Source organism: Chanodichthys erythropterus, chromosome 19, assembly GCF_024489055.1.
Source record: "Chanodichthys erythropterus isolate Z2021 chromosome 19, ASM2448905v1, whole genome shotgun sequence".
Lineage (NCBI taxonomy): Eukaryota > Metazoa > Chordata > Actinopteri > Cypriniformes > Xenocyprididae > Chanodichthys > Chanodichthys erythropterus.
Genome location: NC_090239.1, coordinates 15,588,928 through 15,615,008, shown reverse-complemented (window position 1 = coordinate 15,615,008; position 26,081 = coordinate 15,588,928).

Genomic DNA, 26,081 nt, shown 5'->3' with positions numbered 1-26,081 from the left:
TACAACTGCCCCTATTCTTAAACATCCAGATCCCAATCTCCCGTTTGTGGTAGACGTAGATGCTTCAGATTGTGGGATCGGGCAGTCCGATCACAGTGCCATGGTAAACCAGGCAAGCTTTACTCATTTCTTTTTTAGCTTTCTTTTCTAGAAAACTGAATGCAGCTGAATGGAACTACCATGTGGGTCATAAGGTATTACTCTCCACAAAGGCAGCTTTAGAGGAGTGGCACTACTGGCTAGAGGGAACTCATCATCCATTTCAAGTAATCACAGATCATATCATATATCAATATCAGATTGATATATCAAAGAAGCCAAGAGACTCAATCCTCGCCACGCAAACTAGTCATTGTTTTTTTACACGCTTCCAATTTACCGTCACTTACTGCCCAGGTAGCAGGAACAGCAAGGTGACACTCTCTCTAGAAGGTATGATCTACCTCGTGCCGACCACATGATGATCCCATTCTATCACCATCTGTCATCATTGCCCCCATCAGCTAAGACAATATGTAAGAAATCCAGAGAGCACAACAGAGACCCTGGACCACCAGAATGCTCACAAAACAAACACTATGTACCTCAAGCACTATGTCAGGGAACCATTCAGTGGATACCCACCTTTCTTAGCATTGAACACCCAGGTATTCACAGGACAATCTCACTGGTGCTAAACTCATTCTGGTGATCATCACCATCTGTCCGTAGACTTCATCACTGATCTGCCCAACTTCTACGGATTTACTACATTACTGGTAATCATTGATTGATTCTCCAAGACATGCAGATTGAAACCCATGAAAGGTTTACGCACTGCAATGGAGACTGCTAACGCTTTGTTCCACCAAGGTTTCAGGGTGCACAGCCTGCCAGAAGGCGTCTCGATCAAGGACCCCAGAGTCTGACAGGTCTTCTGCAAACAACTCTCGTCAGGGTATCATCCACAGGCAAACAGACAGGTGGAGAGACCTAACCAGGAGATTGGCAGATACATCAGGTCCTACTGTAGTTGGAAGCAACAAAAGTGGAGCTACTTCCTTCCACGGATTGAATATGCACAGAACTCTCTCACTCATTTCTCAGCTTGACTCACTCCATTCCAGTGTGTGTTGGGCTACCAACCTCCAATGTTTCCCTGGTCAGGTGAACCCTCTACGGTGCCAGCGGTGAATTACTGGATCAGGCATCGTGAGGGAGTGTGGGACAGTGTACACGACAGGCTACAACAAACCATACATGCCCAGAGGATTCAGACAGATAAGCAAAGACATTCCCACCCTGACTATCAACCTGGTCAAAGGGTCTGGTTGTCCACAAGTGAACACAAGCTCTGGCTACCCTGCAGGAAGCTCAGCCCTTGGTGTGTTGGTCCTTTCAAAATATTACATCAGATCAACCTATAATGGTCTGGGTGTCTATTCTTTTAAGACCCATGTTTGGAATTTCCACTGGGCCCTGCATTCACACGGAGTTGGACAGAGACTGATATATGCTGTGCCATTCTGTATTCGTTTTTGCGTTTTCCTCTAAATTAAATATATCAGTTCAAGGTAACTCCTTCCTTTCATGTCTCCCTCCTGAAACTGATCCACCCAGCATCTGGCCCTGTTACCACGGATCCTGAACCTCCACCTCCGTTGGAGATTGATGGAGTGCCGGCCTACATAGTGAAAGAGATCCAGGACTCTAGACATAGAGGGGACCAGATGCAGTACCTGGTGGACTGGGTGGGCTACGGACCAGAGGAGTGATCGTGGGTACCCGCCAATGACATACTGGACTCTTCACTGATACACGACTTTCACCAAGCACACCCTGTCTGCCCAGCACCATGACATAGGGGACACCCCAGCCATCGAATCTCATTCAGCCAGGCCACCAGAGGGAGCCCTCTCCTGAGTAGTAGTCATGTGTCTGTTCTTCACTGCTCATTTCCTGTTTGTGTCATGTACATGTACATGTGGTCGACTACGTCTCATTGCCTCACGATTTGGATTTGTCTGCTCTGTTTATTTTCAATAACCTTCTGCATATGGATTCTAAGCCTGCCTCCATGTCTAATCTGTCACACACACACTCACGCACACACACACACACACACAGTGCACACCTTTATTTTCTCACAAAAACATCATTTAGTATTTTTATTAATTAATTTACATTGTGGGGACCGGTGGCTGGTCCCCACGATGTAGGTGAACTCAGGTTTATATTACATCGTGGGGACATTTGGTCCCCACAATGTAATATAAACAAACTCTCTCTCACACACACACACACACACAAATATGTATAATGAAAAAGAAAATAATTTCTAGCAATTATAAAAATGAAAAAGAAATTGAGAGCCATGTATTGACTTGCTGTCTGTTTTTGACCCACTGATGTATGTTGCCCACAAAACTGATTGCCAAGACTTATAAAGACTCTCATTTTTTGTTGTTGTTGTTTTTCTATTAGACATTGTTGTCTTTCCTGATCCAAGTCAAATGACTGGCTAAAGATATGACTGACAGATAAGTAGTTAAAATGCCCTAGGGCCAGAAGGTCATAAGCAACACCCACGGGTTGGCTAGTGCCTCACGCAAAAAGTATCAAACCTATCCTATCATAACTTGACCATTTGCGAGTGTAATTACATTACACACACTCCAGAAAAAAACCCATAAATACACAAATAGTGTAACAAAACTTCATTGTGTCCACATATTGAGTAATGTTACCACTTTGTTTTTGAAATTTGCATTGGGTAGGTTGTTTTGATAAGGCAAAACACACAACCAGTTGTTCGCCATCAACTGTGGTGAGTTAAATAAAGTTCGGGCTAGGTGCAGGGTCTAGACAGACATTAGGTTTTGCCCTGTCACTCCATCTTTAACGTTTTATGAGCCTCTGTTGGGACCGCTGGCTTATGCGGCCATAAACTAGCAACCTGCATTTCACTCTCGAATGTGCACTTGGCAGAGATAGACAGCTTGTGGCCGGATGGGAACTCTATTTACAGATGCTCTGTCAGCCCAGACCATATTCAAAATGTTGGATTTCCCCTCTTGCACTGGATTGCTATGTTTGTAATCAAGTTACTCATCCACATGGCTGGAGTCATTGGCATTTAGTCATAATGGTTCAGTTTGTTGGACTTTTTATTGTATGATTTTTATCATAATTTTATTGTATGATGTTTATTACATCAACAGTTGGAATCAATAGTTTGACCATGATAGAAATTGATAACATTTATCTTTTCCTTAGCCTCTTTATAGGAAATGGACAATTGAAATTTGAAGCCTGATCCTTTTTTACTAAAAGGGTGGTGAATTTGTACAATAATCAGCAGGTAATTATGAGTCAATTGTCATGAATTGGCAGGATGAGCAGAAAACTTAATTATAACTTTAGTAAATCTCCATCTTAGCTGCGATTCCACACCCTGTCACACCTGATTTTGATTCTCAGGGGTACGCCAGCCTCGGGTAACCCCACTCACCCATCTTCTGTTTGAATAAAATGAAGGGTTAAGCTCATCATTCAACCTGACACAGATGGGCCAATTGGACAACAGCATCTGTGCTCAAATCTCAAGTATGTCCAAAAGTACAGCTATTATAGCCATTGAGTGGGTGTGGTGTGTGAACTGTTCCGGAGTTGCTATTATCACTCCAAGGTAGCTCTTTCATGGTTCATGGTTATGTTTGATGTTTTATTAGTTGTAGGTTTCATTGAAGTACCAACAATGTCTCAAATTTACTGATAAAATGATCCTAAAACTCTTTTTTTTAATTTAACTCAGATGTAAAATCCTTGGGGGGTGAGGGGATTGGGATCAACATGTGAACAAAAGTCTTGATTTGATCTTAGTTTGCTAGGAGAAACAGTTAAGATGTCAGAGATCTCATTTGAATTTTATAATTTTATGAATCAAATTCCGGACCATAACTATTACAGCAGACACAACAAACCTGATAATAGGTCAGCATAAAAAGATAATTTCTCTTTTATGCACAGGCCCTGTGCCACAGAACTGGCAAAGCCCACTTTGGAAAATAGTTTCCACAAGATGACTCCCATGGGTTTATAAATAAAGCACATACTGAGTGAGTTACTCATAATCTCCTCCATGAAAAATCAATCTGACTTGTTTGGAGAGAAGTTGTGTGGGGGTAATAGAATATTGTAAACCATGCTAACTTGTACCATCTGTGACAATCTCTCTCTGACTTTTAGCTTTTGTAAATCTAGGGTTATTTTTAGTCTAAGCATAGTGATGAAGGACATATGGACAGCTGCAGAGAGGAATGATTCTGCTGATGGTTTTCCTATTCAATTTGAGATGTTATGAATTGGAATCATTAAAGAAATATTTCAACAGCATCTTTGACACAGATACTTTTGATCGCTATTTTCATTTGAACGTTCTCGATACTGATTCTTGAGATCAATCTCTTATGCTTACACACTTCTGCGGTTGAATACAGCAGCATGACAAAAGAAGCCATATTTTTTTTGCAGTTCAAATTGAATGCCTGTGAAACAATGGGGGGAAAATTGAGCTTTCCTCATGATAGCAGTGTAGTTGTAATAATGCAAAAAATATTTTTAAAAAAATACTCTTTAGAATTTACGGCAATAGCTGAGAGAGGATTTGTTTCATATGTAAGCAAAATTGTTACTGAAATACCCAAAGGAATCTGAATCAAACTGAACTGAAAACAGAATTAAATTGAATCAAATCAGAAAAATTCATACCCAGCTGTAATAAAAAACATGGAATTAGGTGGACTTCAGAGTTTAAAGGAACATGCCACTATTTTTGAAAATAGGCTCATTTTCCAACTCCCCTAGAGTTAAACAGTTGAGTTTTACTATTTTTGAATCCATTCAGCCGATCTCCGGGTCTGGCGGTAGCACTATTAGATGCAGCTTAGCATAGATCATTGAATCTGATTAGACCGTTAGCATCGGTCTAATCCTTGATTATTACACCGGAATGAGAGTATAATTCCTAGCCATATCGGCCTAGAAAATCGCAACTTTTCATTTTCCGTTGGTCTTAGTACACAATGTAACTACAGAAGAGTCAAGTTTTAAATAGGAAAAATATCGAAACTCTTTGGCCATTTTTGAGCGAGATGCTAGCGGTCTAATTAGATTCAATGATCTATGCTAAGCTGCAGCTAAAAGTGCTACTGCCAGACCCAGAGATCGGCTGAATGGATTTGAAAACGGTAAAACTCAAATGTTTAACTCTAGGGGAGGTTGGAAAATGAGCCTATTTTCAAAAATAGTGGCGTGTTTCTTTAAGCAAAGGCGGGTTAAATTTATATTTGCTCATAGCCGTGTTTTTACATATAAGGATGTGGCAAAAATGTAAGTGCTGGAGAATCTTCTCTCCAGATGTATCCCATCTCAGGAAGATCTCCTCTCTGACCCAACTCCCTCCTCTGCCTCTGATGTCGTAGGCCATATAAACGCCTCCACTCATAAATATTATTTCAAAATCGGATTTAATAGCCTGCCCATGACGCATTCTTCCCTCTTGAGATCCATCAGTGGACATCAGAGAACACCATGGGAGGATGAAGCACAGAGTGAACTTCAGAAGTATCTTAACTAAGGTTAAGGTATCAATCCTAATAACAAATCTTAACATACTTAAGTATCTAGATGCATACTAAAAATTACTTCAAGAGAAAGAATGTGTTTGTAGACGCTGCTAAATCAGGCTCAGTAAATAGTCTAAAGGTGCTCAGACCCATCTGGATTTCCCTTTTCATCATCCAAAAAGGTTACGGCCCCCATCAATGTTGAACCGCCAAATATCTAAAGCTTTCTATCTTTTTCTGTTTGTTCTTTTTTTTTTTTTTTTTTTTTTTTTTTTTTGCACCGACCTTTGTCTTTCTTTCCAAGAGTTCATTCTTCACACTGTAATGCATTAAACTGACAGGCTTTAAAATAGAGGCAGACGCAGGGAGGTTTGCAGGCTTGATACTGTGTGTGCAGGACACCAAGGGGAAAAAGATGAAATCCAGACCTCTAAAAAGACCCACATATGCAGTCCAGGCAGGGGAGGGTTTGACCCACAGCCTCCCTAATCTCCAGCTGAATTATCCAGAAGAAATATGTTAGAGCTCTGCGTGTGTGTGTGCACAGGAAAAGAAGAGGGCAGGTCAGTGGAAATAAGTTATGTAACCGACTCAAGGGACGCAGAGGAATAGGAGGTCATAGGAGGGGCCGACAGCGAAGCAGTAGGAGTGAGGGGGAAGGAAAACTAAACACAGAGCTCCTGTGACACCTAAACATGGTTTTATTCTGCTGCATCAACACATTAGGCCTTAACCTAAATCAATGGACTGAATTCATGCAGTTTTTTCCCCCTCCGGCTATTGTATACTAAAGCTGTTCGATTTACAAAAGAAAGGTCTATGCCGCCACCAGCGTGGCAAAATGAGCACAATGTTCCTGTTTACAAAGAGCTCCTTAGAAAGCAAATTGATTTCTCACACTCCTTATGACCGTATGCTTTATCCATGTTCTGAGCAACTAGGTTTGCATGCTAGCTCCAATCTCTTTTTCCTCTTTATTTAAGAAGCAATTCAGGCCCGTATTCATCTTTCCGCCAGTGTTCCTTGCAAGCTCTCTGTCTTTAACGAAAGCAAAAGGCTTTCACAAGAGCTGTGCAGCTGTTTGTCTGCATAAGACTGGACATCAAAAGCGTCTTTGGGAGCTCTTTTTTCTATTAGAGGAGAGAGTGGAGCATGCAGGGGTTTGGGGCTACATTCCACTAGATCATTGTTCCCAGAATGCACCTTTATCTTCAACTTGGGGGACCCAGCGGAAAGAGGGTTTTAATCACTGTGAAGCCTTTTCAGAGAAATATTGTAAAGCTTGTGTGCACATGAGAGAGAGAAGAAGAAGAAGAGGGAGAATTGGTTTCATTCTTTTTTCTTCCATTCAGGTACCACAGTCATCATTCTCACAGCAGTAACAGTGGTAATAGCTGGTAAGACTTAGTGAAGTAGCAGTGGTTTAGACCTTACACTTGCCACATGCATTAACAAACCTCAGGAGTGACATAATGAGCATATTTCTTTATTGACTAGGATAGTGGTAAAGCACACCTCTATTTATGAAAATTATATGAAATGTAGAACTGCTGGTCAATGCTAAATTTCACGCAACTTCTGTGATCATTTACTCATGTTGTTCAAACCCTGTATGATTTTTTTTTTTTTTCAAGTCTTTGGAACATGAAAGAAGATATTTTGAAGAATGTTTTAATATTTTGTCCATACAATGAAAATTGTTGAATTATTTCGACTAACTTAAGGTTGTTAATCATCCAATTTAGTTTTGTATGCATTTTGTGTATTGTTATTATAAGGCTGTGTCCGAAAACCTAGGTAGCTGTCTTGCTGCCTCGCTATCTTATAAGAGAATGACTTGTACGGCAGCATTTGTGCATGAAGGCACCTCACGAAATTGATTTCGGACAGACTTCTGAGGCAGTGTAACAGTTTAATGATCTACAGCAATATAGCGCGAGCTTTGGTAAGAACTAAACAAATATTTAATTACTACAGTAGTAATTTCTCGATAGAAATGATATCAAAATTGAAATATATTGATCAAAATCGTACATTTATACACAAACTGAGCAGCAAACGCAACCTTCGGACGCCATCTTTATTTTTCTAGCTCAGCTGTTACAGAATGGAAAGCACAGGATTGTGGGATATCAAAGGCAGCTAAGGATACATCTATGCTTCCTTCAAAAATCGATCTGAGGAAGGTATCTCATGAGAGAGGAAGTGAAGCTAACATTGGATTCGGACGTGCCTTGATGCCTTACTACCTTGAAATGTGTCCTCAGAAGGCAGCATTTTTCAGTTTTCGGACGCAGCCTAAATCTTGCTGTTTTTGAGGTGACAGCCTTTTGCAACCAAACTACATTTCCCATGATTCTCTGTAGCAGAAGTATAAAATACAGCAAGCATCAAGTTAATATATATTGCAAATCTATTGCGCTTCATTAAGCCTGTTCTCATTAGTATTTGCATGTAACATTTACACATACATATTTGTACATTTGAATATATGCTGGACATATCATATAACATCATCTAAAGTGTAAAAATATGTCTGTAGTTACATTTTATTGTTACATATAGATATTTTTGAACTCCTAACCACTTCTCATCAATATAAAGGACATGATAGACAGTTAAATGTACAGTGACAATAATTTTAGTTACTATAACAGATATTTTTTAATCAAAATTAGTTAAAGCTGCAGTCCGTAAGTTTTGCCTCTTTGTCGCCATCTCTGTTTGAAATCTGCAATTGCAGTTATTTGCGGAATTATCATTTTTATGTGGGTTGTGCATCGGCACGGCTCCTCAGCGCGGATGTACTTCCCTGTATTTCGGAATCACAGATTGTAGTCTTGGAAGTATGAACAAAATAAGAATTTTTCACTGGAAAATGTCATCTGAACGAGTAAGTAACAAATCTGCCACTTTTGTTCTGAAGACTGAGAAAAAAGCTTTACAATAAATCACGCTACCAATGGTGATTAAATCTAATGATCGCTTAGCTCATATCACATCAAACCATGCACATTATTATTATTGTTATTCTCAAATTGTTAATCTTAACAACATCAGAATTGCGTGACTATGTGTATTTAGTGTGTATTAGTGTTACCTGTAGATTTCAATTTCTGTACAGTCTAATCTCTAATGTTAATTTGTCAAACCATACAATCCGGCATCAAAATGATAAGTTTAATTATTGCAGCTGCTGTGAGAAAAGTCTATAAATGATCCGTGCATCCTTACAAGCCATATAGCCTTCTAGATGGGACTCCTTCTTTATGTAAAAAGACGCAACGTTATTGCGCAAAGATGAACGGCGGCATGCTCGAATTACGGAAACCCACGGAAACATACCACTCAGATTAGAACACATTATTAGAAGTTTACCGTTGTGAATCGTGCTAAGGTACAGAGATAGATTTGAACACTGGCTGGTTATGTACTTGCTCAAAACTGATTTTGGATAATTTTTAACCAAAAAAAGCTACGGACTGCAGCTTTAAATATGGCACCAGAAATCACACAAGACAGAATGAAACTGCTAAAGCCAAATTAGTTAAATAAATGTGACGGCAGTGAACTATTTAATTAATATTGTTGATTGAATACGATGAACTGAATCTATGATTTCAAAATTCAGTGAACATGAAAGGATTTGTGCATATCTAAAGTTGTTCAAACACAGAATATTTATGCTTTAGATGCTTTCAATATGTTATAAATGTATGTTTCACAGTATATGCAAATGTATGAAAATGTATGAACCACACTTTACATACAAATATTATTGAGGTCACAAAGTTTCATTAGTGAACATGGATTTTATATTAAAAGCAGCTGTCAAACACACACATACATATATAATTTCTTCCTGTTAGACCGGTTTGTGTGTTAGTGCTCATAGTCATGAAGCAATTACACAATAGTTTTTTTTTTCTTTCACCATCACAGAAGTTACAATATCTCATGTCTGTCAACACAGAGATTTTTATTTGTGTCTGTTTGTGGGGGGCAAGTCTCAGCTGGTTGGATTGGTGTGACTGTTAAAAACAGGTGTGGGCATGTCTGTTGCTTTAGGATCAGTTGTAGATCTCTTTCTACATACTGCATGTCATTCCAATTCCAGCCAATCTCAGCTGTTACAGGGCTGCTCAGAAGATCAAGCCCTTTCGATCTTCAGAATCCTGTGATTGTTTGCTGCAGGAACGTCATGTAAAGTCAGAGATATTGTCAAAGCTGTGGTAATTGTTCACCATTGTGGTGGAGGTGATGTGGGAAGACTGAGTTGTCAGGGGTAAACTTGATGACCCTCTTTGCTCTACGTTTCTTCTTGTAAACTCCAGTGTTCTAGTTGTCAGGTTTTACTGACTTTAGAGTTCCCCTCTGGGGATCCTTTTCTTAGTCATGTTAAGACAGAGAAAATTCTCTGGGCCCACACTAACAGACTGCACTCTGGAGGCACACATTTTACCCCAGTTGCTTACAGGTCTTACAGTCTTGTATATTTAAAGCAAGTCTATAAAACTTCTGCTGTATTCATATTCAGTTTTATATGCTTAATATTGCTCAACATGACATGTTATTCACACCTGTGAATGAATGAATGTGTCAGTTAATTGATGTCTGTTCCTCTCATCTAAACCGATGTCCTTATAGCACCCATATATGACGTTGATGGAGTGTTCAAGTTCACATAGATTGCGCGTTCAAACACGTTGATCTTGGGTGAACCAGTTTTACTGTTAGTTTTATATCTTTATAATTGTGACTTCTTGACACCACCTGGGAAAAACAAAAACCATGCCTTTTTAGAGAGTTGGGATAGTTCAAATTATGCCTGTTCATACTTGTTAGTTTATTTTGGCACTCTGTTGTGCTAAAACACATATGACTATAGTTGTAGAAAGAAAATGATTGTGACATATCAGAAGTAATTCCATCTTGCCTGTCTAACCGAGTGTGTGAGTTTAGTTGAGTGTCCATTGGTGGACCTTCATGTTCACTTCTACATAGCAATGGCATGTCAGCCACACATCTTCTCCAGACCAGGGGACCTCATGGTGGATTTATATCAAGCTGCTTTTGATGCTTTATTGGGCTGCAGACCTGTCCAGATGGGCCTTGTAAAGAGCCCAACAAACCCGTACACCTCCTGCCTGCTCAATCTCCATAAACCACCAAATGAGATTCACAACACAGACAGCAGCAATGAGGGGAAAATAAACCCAGAATGCACACCACAAAAGCCTTGACTGTCCACCCCCACCCCCAGACCGGACAGCAGGAGATGGGACAGGAGGCAAGAGAAAGCGAGCTGTAAATACCCGCATGTCTGTCTCCATGACAGCCTGTAGGACATTCAAGGACAATCCCATGAGGCTTCATTGCCAAGGCCTGGTGCACATTGGCATTGTGGACTGCTAGTGTGCCCGCTCTTATTTGAGCCTTAGAGTGAGTATAAATTTTAATCAGTTGAGTGGTTGATGTAGAGTTTGTATTGGATGTTTGCAAGGAATGATAGCATCTTATACGTCACTCCAAACCTGTATGACTTGCTTTCTTCTGTTGAATACAAAAGGTATTTTGATTAATGATTTAGGACTGAAGCTTTCAACCATAAAAGTAGCTATCATAAAAGTGGTCCAATTGACTCATGCTACATTTGAAGTCTTCTGAATTCCAAATCATGCTATAAATATTTTTATCGTTATCACTGATAATCTATGAATCAGAGATGGCAGATTGCCTTGCTTTCATTGCCATCCGTTTCATGTGGCCTCATGGGATAGCAAAGTGTCCAGATGTACACTTCAGAATCTTTGTGGAAGTAGTAGGTTATCAGGCTACACTCTAAAAAATGCTGGGTTAAAAACAACCCAAGTTGGGTTGAAAATGGACAAACCCAGTGATTGTGTTGTTTTAACCCAGTGGTTGGGTTAAATGTTGGGTTATAGTTTTATTTAACTCAACTATTGCTTAAAAAATACTGTATTATATGCTTGAAATGAACCCAAAATATGTTGGAATGATTAACATTATCACCTTTTGATTATTATTGTTGCCTCTATGTGTCTGATTTTTAATTTATAACCTATTTTGGGTTCATTTTAAGCCAGCCATATAATTTTTAAACAATAGTTAAGTTAAGTAAAACAGCATGTTGAGCAAACATTTTACCCAACAGCTGGGTTAAAACAACCCATTCGCTGGGTTTGTCCATTTTCAACCCAACTTGGGTTTTTTTTTTTTTACCCAGCCTATTTTATAGTGTACTTTTCACTCATTGTTTTAGGCCCCACTTTATATTAAGTGGCCTTAACTACTATGTACTTACATTAAAAAATAAGTACAATATACTGTACTTATTGGGTTCATATTGAATTGCAAAACACTTTTACTGCTATTGAGGTGGATATAGGTAAGGATAGGGAAAGCTTTGGTGGTATGGGTAGGTTTAAGAGTAGGGGTAAGGGTTAAGGGATGGGTCAACAGAGTAATTATAAATGTAATTACAGAAAGTAATTACAGATGTAATTACATGCAGGTGTTTTTAAAATATAAGTACAATGTAGAAACATGTATGCACACAATAAGTGCATTGTATCAAATTATTAATTTAAATGTAAGTACACAGTAGTTAAGGCCACTTAATATAAAGTGGGTCCCATAATCGGACACAGGGTTGGAATACAGTCCATGAATCATACGGTCATATAGTATACTTTTATGATTTTTTTTTTTTTTTGTGCATTTTATCATAATTCATTTTCATTATAATGAATCATTATAGGACACCCCTCAGAATTTCACCTTTTATGTTCCACAGAAAAAAGAATGTCATACTGGTTATACCTTATTTGAAGGTGTCCTTGTTACAGTGTAATTTTACATAAGTAATATGAATTAACTACATACTTACTATATGGCTATGGTTAGATTTGTTGTAGGGTTATTTGCATGTAATTATGCATAATTTATAGTTATTATATAGTAACTACTACATGTAACGTGTAACAAGGACAATGTTAAATAAAGTGTTACTGTAACTGATGACAAAATGTTCATATTTAAATGATATATCGCTTTAAGATTCCCGTTTTATAATAATAAATTAGTACGGCTGTATCTAGACTCTGTTCCCAAAAAACGGCACATTATAGCTTGTGCATCCCAATATATCCCAGTCAGGGTGAATGGACATGGAGATTCGCGACCTGAGATCTTAATTCCGTCAGAGAGCGCATTCACTGGAAATGTTAATGACAGTTTTGTCATGCAGTTCATTACTGCACCCATGACTCTTCTAGGCCCTCGCTCAGATGGACAGAAAAGAGAGGGAAGGCCTTTAAGCTTGAAAGAGGGAAGAAAAAAGAAACCTTTTTGAGACCAAGCACAAAAGACACAGGGAGATGCTGAATGTGGTGGCTGCCAAGCGCTGGGAATTCATGATTGGGTTTTCTTCCTCCTCATTGGCAGTGGTTCCTGCTTGAAAAGAAGGTCGAGGGGGTAAGTTTGCTTGAAGCGACAGATTGCAGATGTCTGTATTGGAGTCTTTGAAAGTGTGCCCCCCTCCTCTCCTCCACCCCCAGGAGAAAAGCTCCATACAGTACTGTTCTTTACTCATTCTATCACAAGAGCACAGGAGGACCAGACACTTTTCTAAAAGAGTTACCCTTGAAAATCCCCAGAGCTGAACACAACATAGGATTTTAACCCTAGCTTAGTATGCTGACAGGGCCATAAGCACCATAGACTTCGAGAGGGACACGTTCCCAATACTCAGAATAGCGGTTGACTGATTATGGCTTTTTCTGTGGTTTCTTCTTAAATTATTACTTTTGGTCCCCCAATCCAAAATATGTGGTTTCATCCATGTCTGTGGAGATAATATACATTACTTTTATTTGTTACTTTGCTATAAATTAACCTTACATTGAAACCACAAAACTAGTCTACTCAGCCCTCTTGTTCTGTGCTTTTGAGTGGTTCTCAAGTCCATGTGTATGGCACATGTCAAGTGTTGACAGTGTAACCCAGATAGAGGGATGAGAACAGAGATCCCAGCTGACCTTTCCCCTACTTTCACACACCCACACTACAGAACCCATGTTGGCATGACAGATTAAACACTAGAGAGGTGAAAGTGGCTAATCTAAAAATGTGTGATTTTTACACAACTAGTGTCACTGAACAGAATTGCAAGTCCACAGGAATAAACACTTTTTTATCAGTTCTTTTGTGCTTAAATCTCTTCATGGATGTGTATCAGATAAGTTGTGTGAGAGATGATGTTGTGGCGTTTTACTGCAAAGCCCCTCGGGCTGGTGGCCTGAAGTGGTTCACCACAGTAATTTCACAGCTCCTGAAATTACGCAGGCAAGGTGAGTAATGGCAGCTTCTTGCAGAAGTCCAGATGGTAAGGCACCTCTTGGAGGGGAACGGTACTGTTCCACTACATCAATTTAGAGCTGAAGGAGGCCTCTGCCACATTGCCCCAAGGGTCATGAAACGCAAATATTTTCATCAAACTGCAACGCAGATTCTCAAGGGGGTTTACACTTCCTCTCCATTCATCAGTGGTAATGCTAAGTCTGCAGACCAGGTTCTGATCACATGTCAACTTCTCCTGATTAGTGGTTATCTGGAAGATGATTTTTTCATGCCTCATCAGCATTCTGTCCACAAGGGTCTTTGCTTCTGCATGTGTCGTGTATAAACATGTATGGTCATTTAGTCTGTGGTTGACCTCTTATTTTATCCCATTGAAGAGCCACAAGAGACAGAGAGATAAAGACATCAGAGCAAGTGTGGACAAACACACAGGGCCTTAGATTTAAAAATAGAACACGAAATCAATACAAACTGAGATTGTGCAAGGTTAGAGAAATGTTAAGTTTCTATGTTTTCTTTTCAGACTTCTGGATTCCCCAGAAATGTAAGCAAGCTGAAAGCATTTTTGGTGTTATTTGTGATTTGAGAAATCAGGTAATTTTGTCATATTCAGTGCATAGGTCGGGTTCACAATAAGGCCAGTCCAGCACATACTGTACAAATGAACTGGTGTGATATAAAACAGCAATAAAACAACATCTTCCTATTGGGAAATCAATCAGTCAATCTATCTATCTATCGATCGTTCTATCGTCATTGTTCTATCTATCGTTCTAGTGTTCTGTCATTCTGACATTTTGTCTTTCTCTGTTCATAATTCCTAAACCTTCAAACTTCAAGGTTTTTGAAACTTTTTTTCTCAAAAATGTTAAGCTTTGTCAAAACAACATTACATTTTTGTCTGGACAAACTTTGCTTTTCTAGTTGAAAATTTTTCATATGAATTTCGAAATCAATTTATTTGGATTCTGCTTCCATGCAATTCTGCATCCTGTTGCCTACCTAATTTCAAAATCAGGAACTGAATTTGGATTTAACAGACATTCACAATCCGTTACTGAATGGTGCACAACACTGCATGGAAAGTTTTGCTACCATATTAGCTTTAAATAAACCAAAGGCTTGATCGCTGAGGAAGATCTTTGTTGACATCATACCAGGATTACTGTAAATCCACCAATAAAAAGTTTAGTGTTGTTTCTTACCTGCAAGAGATTATTACAGTAACACTGAAACTGTATGACCTTTATAGTCAAAACTGTTATTTTTGCTTAGTGTGTTGTCTTTTTAGTGTACGTACCTTCTTTTAGACTGTTTTTGTCTGAACTCAAGTTTGATTCTGCGCTCCTCCCCTGGTGGATGTATGGCAAGAGTTGCAAAGAATGCAAGCTGTTTTGAATGTTATTTATTTTGAAATAAACAACAATGAGAAATTAGACTAATAAATGTGATGGGAGAATGCAGAGATGTAAATGATATTAGTTGTTTACCAGATTGCATTCATACCAATCGTGAACCGTTTCAGAGTTTATATGAACTGTGCTTCAGACAGCTTTTTCAAACGGACTCAGGTGTGGTTCACTGGCACGCACCCAATTTTAAGAAACTATCTGTACATCAATCAAACAAACTGAACTCTGACGTCAAATAGACTCGGGCTCATACTAAAATCTCTGGTGTAAAAGTGCTAAAGGGATTAAATGATCAGAGAAATTTAAGAGAAAACGGTGACCTTTCGGAACAGATGTTAACTTAGTATTTTTCCATTACTGTATAAAAAAAGCTGCAAGCCAAGATTGTTTGAATTGTTTAGACCCTCACATCATGTACAGTTTGTCTGGTAATGATCTGTCATGAATTTTTAAACATACGTATACAAAAGACAACACGTGGACTCAGATGTCTGAACAGTCTGAGGACGTGCCCATGTTCACAGAATTACAGCCACAATTGAGCTGTTGACCTGCAAAGGTTTACAATTCCATTATCTCGTGGTCAACCATTAATCATGGGTTTACAGAGGGGTATAAGGTTACAAGGGTTAAACTACCAGGCATACCTGAAAAACCACACTGTGTTGCAGCGTAAGTCTTTTAAAAACACTTAAATGTCACAGGTAAGACAGAGCTTGACAGTAATTCATTCTAATCTTCATCCAGTTCTAGTGCACTAGTCCCTGAGTGTGTAAAAACTGCATTTACGCACAGCTGTTTCGCCATTTTATGGTCTTGCAATGACGGCAGAGTAAACGCTTGTCAGTCTAGCCTCAGTGCTTATCAGGTGAGGGAGATATTATGAGATGGGCCTGTAAAAACAAGTGAAGCAGTAGGGCAGCAAGACACAACCTAGAACCCAGACAAGACAGTAGATGCAGCATGGCTACAAACCAAATTTACTATGTAAATATAATTTTCAGAGAAAACTGCAAATAAATAACTGGAGTTAGACATTCTAACTGATGCTGCTCACTGTTTTCATTATAAGGCTTTGTATAAAGCAAGAAGTATAATTTTTATTTTATTTTTTTAAATCTGGACATTTTCACCATATTTCAAATAATATTTTATTAGCATTCCGTGATGGAAATGACAATGGTGGAGATGGCCATTCTTTACAATAATGTTTACAATGTCAACTTCTTTGTCCTGATGTGGCAACTTTTATAGTTAGATTTATGTCGCCTAAATACACACAATTAAATAATAGTTTTACACTTTGTGCATGATTTGACAAAATTACAGCTTATTTGCCAATGAGGAACAATAAACATTCTTAAAAAATAAAATATTATTGTGAAAAAGAACTGAACTAGCATTTTCATTTCTTGGTAAACAAGTATACTAACTTGTTTTTAAACTTTATTAGGACCAAAATTGTTTGTTGTGTAAGAAATAATAATGTAATATTTATATTTTTATCACATATTTTCATTTAAGTTTTGGACAAGGATAAAACAATGAAATCTGTACATAAAATCCATTAACATAGTGCCTATAGATTCTGATTTCTCTACACGCTTTAAAGGGTTAGTTCACCCAAAAATGAAATTTCTGTCATTAATTACTCACCCTCATGTCCTTCCAAACCCGTAAGACTTTCGTTCATCTTCAGAACACAATTAACAATGTCTTTACTACTTTTCTGGACTTCGAATGTAGTAATTATGTTACTTTCTCCTGAGGATAAAACAAAAAAAAAAAACTTCACGGATTTCATTAAAAATAACTTAATTTGTGTTCCGAAGATGAACAAAGGTCTTATGTGTGTGGAACAACATGAGGGTGAGTAATTAATGACAGAAATTTTATTTTTTGGGAGAACTAATCCTTTAATATATACACTTCCATACAGTCAGCTATGTAGTGTCAGTTTTTTCAAGTTCTCTCTCAAGTTCTTTCAAGTTGTTAAGACCTTGTGGTTTAGCCTATAAACACTTCAGTGTGTTTTCATTTCTTTATCATTACATCAGATGTGTGGTTTGAGACACATCCAGCTCAGAACAAGACTCCTCAAATGCAACAAAGCCTCTAGCTGAATCCGGAATTATTCAAAGTAAAGACAGGTGAGGTGTTTAGATTTAGCTGTAGGTAACTGTGAGACTCATCTTCCCATCTCTTTTCCTTCAGGGGCGAGGTGCTGTGTGTACATGTCCTACCTGCAGCTCAGTTGAGCTGTCTAATTGACTAATACAGCCATGAAGCCTCGAGGGTTTTGCTAATGTAAATGCTAAGCATATTATTTAGTGAAGGCTGTACTCAAACACATTGACTTATTGATACTGTGTGAACCATCCCTCTGACTGAAAGTAAAGCAACAGTGTCATTAAAATTGTTTACATACATGCTGTTTGGAACTTTCTATTCAACAAAGAAAAATGTAAAAATGCACAAAAATATTAAAGGGATAATTCACCCAAAAATGAAAATTTGATGTTTATCTGCTTACCCCCAGTGCATCCAAGATGTAGGTAACATTTTTTCTTCAGTCGATCACAAATGATGATTTTTAACTGCAACCGCTGCCCTCTGTCATTCAAATAATTGCAGTAGATGGGAACTTCATCTATAAGAGTGAATAAATCTTGCTTAGACAAATCCAACTGAAACCTTGCGGCTCGTGACGACACATTAATGTCCTAAGACACGAAACGATCGGTTTGTGTGAGAAACCGAACAGTATTTATATAATTTTTTACCTCTAATACACCACTATGTCCAACTCCGTTCAGGAATACTTTAGTGATGTCTGATCGCGCTCTGTCAACGGCAGTGATGTCTCGCACATATACTTCAATGAGTGTCAGACATCACTGCCGTTGACAGACAGACATCAGACATCACTAAAGGAGTCCTGAACGGAGTTGGACATAGTGGTGTATTAGAGGTAAAAAATTATATAAATACTTTTTGGTTTCTCTCACAAACCGATCGTTTCATGTCTTAGGACATTAATGTGTCGTCACGAGCCGCAAGGTTTCATTTGGATTTGTCTAAGCAAGGTTTATTCACTCTTATAGATGAAGTTCCCATCAACCGCCATTATTTGAATGACAGACGGCAGCGGTTGCAGTTAAAAATCATAATTTGTGATCGACTGAAGAAAAAATGTCACCTACATCTTGGATGCACTGGGGGTAAGCAGATAAACATCAAATTTTCATTTTTGGGTGAACTATCCCTTTAAGCAGCACAAATGCTTTTAACAATGATAATGAGCACCACAACAGCATATTAGAATGATGTGATCATGTGACACCTGAATACTGGAGTAATGGCTGCTAAAAAATCAGGAATAAATTAAATTTTAAAATATATTCAAATAGAAAACAGTTATTTTCACAATATAGTACAAAAAATTTAGCTATGGTGAGCATAAGAGACGTCTTTCAAAAAACATAAAAAAATCTTACTGACTCCAAACATTTGAATGGTAATATACACCGATGAGCCAAAACATTATGACCACTCTAATTGTGCTTTTCCACTGCGTTGTACTACTCGGCTCGGCTCTTACTTTCGGTTTGCTTTTCCACTGTGGTTTAGTACCACTTCAAAGTGGGTGGGATAATAGACTGATCGTATAGTTGCACCACCTCTACTGCCGTGGATCCGTTACCCGTCTACCAACGAGTCTGCACCTCATCTACTGGCCACTATACAGCCATTTCTTTTTTCAAGTTGCATGCAACGGTCAATTAAAGCAAGTCGTTTCACAAACAAATGATACTGCGGTGGCTGTTACTGACTATTTAAATCTAGCGGGTTCGGTGTCTCATGTTTCAAATCCAATAACGCTGGTAGTGACGATTCTCTCTGACCAATCAGTGATCTGCAGTGTTTACACATCACATTTAGTATCAGTACGACACGCTTAGAACCTCAACTGAGATGGTACTCTTTAAGCGAGCTGTCCCATGCAGTGAAAAAGCGCCAAAATTGAGCCGTATCGAGCCGTCCCATGCAGTGAAAAAGTGCAATAATATGCTGTTGGTCCTCCGTGTGCTGCCAAAACAGTGCCAATCTGCCGAGTCATGGACTCTACAAGACCCCTGAAGGTGTTCTGTTGTATTTGGCACCAAGATGTTAGTAGTAGATCCTTCAAGTCTTGTAGGCTGCGAGGTGGAGCCGCCGTGGATCAAACTAGTTGGTCCAGCACATCCCACATTGGATTGCGATCTGGGGAATTTGGAGGTCAGGGCAACACCTTGAACTCTTCATCATGTTCCTCAAGCCTGAACAATATGTACAGTGTGACATGGTGTATTTTCCTGCTGAAAAATTTCCATTGTCATGAAGGGGGTGTACCTGGTCTGCAGCAATGTTTAGGTAGCTGGCACGTGTCAAATGGTGGCAATGTTCTGCAAGGATTCCCAGCAAAAGATTGCCCAGAGCATCACATTCCCTCCACCGGCTTGTTGTCGTCCCACAGTACATCTTGGGGCCATCACGTAAATGGCACACATGTACATGACTGTCCACATGATGGAAAAGAAAACGGGACTCATCGGACTAGGTGACCTTCCACTGCTCCAAGGTCCAGTTCAAGCGCTTTCAACACTGAACAGGGGTCATCATAGGCACTCTGATTGGTCTGCACACATTCCTCCCATAACCATCATTAAAGTTTTCTGTGACTTGTGCCACAGTAGAATTTCTGTTGGCTTCCCAGACAGCAACATGGTGTGGCCCAGATCTGGCCCACATCTGGTACATGTGGATTACATGCGGACCAGATGTGGGCTGGATATGGGCCGAGAGTTGCCCTTGTTCATCGATGAGCCTTGGGCGTCCAATACCCTGTCGCCTGTTTGTGGTTTGTCCCTCCTCGGAACACTGTTGGTAAATTTTCACCACTGCTGACCAGGAGCAACCCACAAGCTTTGCCATTTCAGAGCTCAGACCCCTTGTCAAAGTCACTTATTATTCCTGCCTATTTCTATTGCATCCAATACACTGACTACTGACTATGATAGCTGATTGTTTGCTTTTCATCTAATCTACCAAGACCATAATATGTGGCATTGTTAGGAGATGATCAATGATATTTGATTCCACCTATGACTGGTCATAATGTTTTGGCTCATCAGTGTATATTATATGCATCAAAACATTCCCCTTCATTATGGAATAATGGAACCGTTGAGCTGGCTAGCAGTATTCCAGTGGGATCCTTGGCATGTGAGGAACCTCAAATGGTAAACTTAATATCAAACCTTAAAAGTTTCCATAAATCAAAGCATCTATAAATTAATCACAGAGTGTTGTTGCCTAGAAGTGATTTTTTAGGAGAGTCTTATCTATTTTACTTTATCTTTTATATGCAGTCAACTCAAAGAGCTGTAAAAGTGGTTTGTCCTGCTCTCCTCGAGGAGCAAAGTCCCAGATCGTGAGTCAGACAGGAAATTGTTTATATGCACTGATATTCGCTCTGAGCTCAATCGTCCTCTAGCCGTCTCATGCCTGTCTGTTGATTTGTGAGAGCCAAGTCACAGTGCGATGACTGTGTGGTGTTAGGTTTCTTTCCAGTCCCTGGAGTATGTGAAAAATGAAGCGCATATGCAGCACAAGTCCAGAAGAACATCCAAACAGCCTGAGTTGTGTAAACATGAAACACAGAAAGGATGGAAGAAGTATCTGAATGAAGCCTGAATGTGGATTCAAATAAACATCTGTGGAGCGGTCCAGACTGAGTGTCTTCGGCTCTCTCTCTGATGGTTTTTACCACTGAAGTGTTGCAAAAGGCTGCGGCCAGCATTGTGGCCTTCAGATGGTGACTGTTCCTTATTGTTCAAGAGTTGAGATATTATGTCTATACTCTTTGACTCACATTATGGGTTTTTGTGCGTGTGAATTATATGTTGACAGATGCCAGGGTGTACAAGTGAGTATCATTCAGAAGAGCGAGGTATGTGTGGAACATTTTCTGAAATTCAGAATGTGAACATCACTCATGCCTGCAGATGCCTAGAGTTGGTATGTGACTGTCGAGCAAATATTTTCACCTTGTCAGTTACTTGAAAAATAATAATTAGCAGTCTACGTTCAACCAAAACTGCCTACAACTTTAGCTCTGCTTCAAAACCTAGTGAGCCACTCACTGCCTAACTAATACAAAATATACAAATATCAAAGCATACGTGAAACAAATGATTGATTCTAACAGAAGAAATATGGGGGGAACTATACACGATTCTCTTAAAAAGCATTAATATGCATTGCACACACACATTTTGGGTGTAATAGTTAGTTTTAAAACTTCCCCATAAGACTACACACACACATTGTAAAATTACATTGTAAAAATACATTGTAAAAATGGCCAAGATATATACCACAGCTAATATTGATTTTAAAATGTATTTACACAGATATGTTTTCCAACGGTTTTAGTGACATGAAAACTATATGATATTTCTTTTTATATATTTTTGGTCATTTTTTAATATATATATATATATATATATATATATATATATATATATATATATATATATTAGTCCAAAATTTATCATTATAGTATATGAAAATATATGTATGTGTTTCAATATTGAAAATGTAATTTCTTGCCCATTTAAGTACATTTTGTTTTATGTTTAAAGTTTTATATTTGAAAAATATATTTCCTTAAGTTTACTGTTTACAACACCTATTTAGCATAACTGAAATATATTTTGGCCGGAAAAAACAGAATTTTTGCCTTACGACTTTGTCTGTCATCTTAGTTGCATTCTGGGAAAAATACATGTTGCCTACCTTTTGTAAAGCATTTTTTGTGCCAATAATGTATTAAAATGCAGCTGTATGCTCAACAACAAAAGCAGTTACGTTCATTAAACACAAATTTGAATTTTATTGTTTGTCTGCAAACTACACAACCGGGCATCTTTCTTTATCCCACAGAAGGAGGTAGGTAATGATTACATGTGAACATCCAATTTCCAGTCAGGAGAAACAGAAAGGCTATTCTCTCTCATCAGCCTTGTGCTCAAGGTCAGTTTCGTGTACGCTTCATACTGACGTCAGTGTAGACTCTAACACAGCAAACTGTATGTTAATGTGTGTGTGCTTGACCTATTTAGCAGCCAGGGTAGCAGGGATCAGAAAGGTGACTTACTCCTGTATGAGTCAACGTCATAAAACTTGGGCAGGAGGCTGGGGAGCTCCATTAAAGATAAATAAATTTAAACTGACATAGTGAAAAAAAAAAAGGCATCTGGCAAACACCAATCATATGAGCATGGCTTTAAATCAAGCTTTATCTAACAGTGAGATTTATTAAGTTACTAAGTATTAGTCACTCCACATCTGCAAGTTATGTAAGTTAATTTCCACCTCAGAGTAAGTAAAAAAAAAAAAAAGAAAAACTTCAAATAAGAAATAAAGTCCTATTGTGACAGTCACTTTTGTAATAAATTTGCAAAAAAATAAAGTCATAATTTTGAGAAAGTTGTGAGCAGTGTTGGGGTAATGCATTACAAGTAACTTGAGTTATGTAATCAGATTACTTTTTTCAAGTAACTAAAAGTAACTAGTAAAGTAATGCATTACTTTTAAATTTACAACAAAATATCAGTTACTTTTTCAAATAAGTAAAGCAAGTTACTTTGCTTTCCCATGTGTTGACTGACAGCTCTCCTGTCGCCATGTTGAGAGAAATCAAGAGTAAGTGCAGAAGCATTGTGTGTAAACATGACGGTTATTGTAGACTAAATGTGAGCATTTACTCATCTCACTTGCACAAAAACAGAATCAATATTCCTCAAAATGAATAAAAACAATGAAATACAATCTCAGAATATTGCACAAACCTGCCATAATTATATTAAATGAAACAAATGTACTTTATGTATTTAATCTCACTTTATTACAGTTTTTTCCAATTGCTAACACACTAAAATGACATGCACAGCACAATTATTTAAACTGACACACAGAGAGCAAAACTTCTTCTCAAGTCTCCAAAAGTCTAAACACCTTTTCTGTTTTACACACATTTTGCATTTCAAAATAGCACTTTTTAAATTCACTAAATACAGTTCTCTGCATAAGACACAACAATCTGACATAAAGTCACATGTTTGCCATTTCAAAACACTGCCATTCAAAATGACACAACATGAGCTAATTGGCCAATTACATGTGCCACCTGGCCAAACACCTCAGTGGTTAATTGTTAACACTTCAATCAGGATGTAAGCACTATGAAAAGACCACAGGTGAGAACCTTTTTTTTTTTACAACAACAATGGAAGACATTGCAGAGAGAGGAAGAGGAAGAGGAAGAGGGAGGTTGAGAATAAGAGGGGGAGGAAGAGTGAGAGGTAGGGGTAGAGCAGGTAGAGGAGTTCATGGCCAAAGAAGACAAACACTTTCAAATGAAATCAGAGCAACCTTAGTAGATCATGTCATCAACCATGGGTTGACAATGCGTGAGGCTGGACAGAGAGTGCAGCCAAACTTGAGCCGTTTTACTGTCGCCTCTGTCATCCGGACCTTTAGACTGGAGAACAGGTATGTAACCAAAATTTCATGTATTACACATGTAGTATACCCCATGTCATAGTGTATCAGTTGGGTGACACCTGTTTACAGTTTTTTCCAATTGCTAACACACAATTTTTCAAACTAGTCTGGTTTTATCAAAACACTTAACACAATTCACAAAACCACACACCCAAACTGCAAAATACCTCATATATCCTGCAAAATGAAGCACTGCAACCAAAACTACACAGAGCATTATCAAAATCAAACTTTTGCATGAAATGGCACACACTTCATTCATATTACCAGATTTTTGCCTAACCACCTACACACTGTTGGGCATAATGAAAAGCACCCCCATCTTTAGTATGCTTTGCCATAATACTAAAATATGTATCAGATTGTTCACATGCACAGAAATATTTGCAGATACACACACATGCTGTTGCAACATTTTTATTTTTTTTCCTTCACTACAGTAAACAAGTCAGTACAACATAAGCACAGCAGATATATTTACATGGGACTGAACAAAAATATTCTTACAAAAAAAAACTGAAAAAGAAAATTTCTGAAAAAAAAATATATTACAGTAAAAAAAAACAAAAAAAAAAGGCAAGAAAAATTAGGCAGCATCTTGCTGCACAGCCGGTCTGGCCACAACGCCTCGTCAACATCACAGGCAATATCTTCCCTTGCCAGACATCGAGGAAGAAGCGCCTTGAGTGCCTTATCCATCCCTGAATTGCACCCACATCAATCTCATCACATGCCTCTTCCATGGCCTGCACAAGAGGCATGCGCACAAGGGCTGCCGGTCGTATACCTTCCACCGCCATGCCGAAAAGAATTCTTCTATGGGGTTCAGAAATGGTGAGTATGGTGGGAGGTATTGCACGAGAAATGTTGGGTGGTCAGCAAACCAGTTTTGGACTGGGGCTGCATGATGAAAGCTCACGTTGTCCCATACTACAACGTACCGGTTTCTTTGATGGTCTGCATCATTCATACGCTCTGGTGGTATGAGAATGTTGTGAAGTCTGTCCAGAAATGTGAGAATATGGGCTGTGTTGTATGGTCCAAGTTTGGCATGACGGTGGAGGACACCATGCATATTGGAGATGGCAGCGCACATTGTGATGTTCCCACCACGTTGGCCAGGAACATCTATAATGGCTCTGTGGCCAATGAGGTTTCTCCCTCTTCTTCTGGTCTTTGCTAGGTTGAACCCAGCCTCATCTATAAAGATGAACTCATGTGGGATTGCATGAGCATCCATTTCCAGTACTCCCTGAAAACAAAGAACAAAAATCACTCAATATGGTGTTATCCAGTACACTAGGAAACAATGTTGTGTGTAGTGTACTGCAGTCAATATAGTACTTACATCCACATATGCTCGTCTGAACTCTTTGTTTCTTTGAGAGTTTCTCTCAAACGGCACCTTATAAAGTTGTTTCATTCTGATTTGGTTTCGCTTGAGAATGCGAGCCAATGTGGACAGACTAACTCGTTGAATGTTGTTGAATAAGGTGTTGTCTTGGATGATGTGGCTTTGAATTTCTCGTAATCTGATTTCATTATTTTCCAAAACCAAGTTTACAATGGCAGCTTCCTGTACCCCGGTGAACATTTGGCCCCTTCCTCCACCATGGTGTCGTCTCTCAGTCCTTTAGAAAAAATAAAATAAAAATATATATAGGGCTTGGACAATGCAGCCTAAATATTTTCCCCCACAGTAGAGTACATTGTACAGGAAACTTGTACAGTTCATGAATGGCTGATGTCATACACTAAGTAAACAGGTGTCACCCAACTGATACACTATGACATGGGGTATACTACATGTGTACTACATGAAATTTTGGTTACATACCTGTTCTCCAGTCTAAAGGTCCGGATGACAGAGGCGACAGTAAAACGGCTCAAGTTTGGCTGCACTCTCTGTCCAGCCTCACGCATTGTCAACCCATGGTTGATGACATGATCTACTAAGGTTGCTCTGATTTCATTTGAAAGTGTTTGTCTTCTTTGGCCATGAACTCCTCTACCTGCTCCACCCCTACCTCTCTCACTCTTCCTCCCCCTCTTATTCTCAACCTCCCTCTTC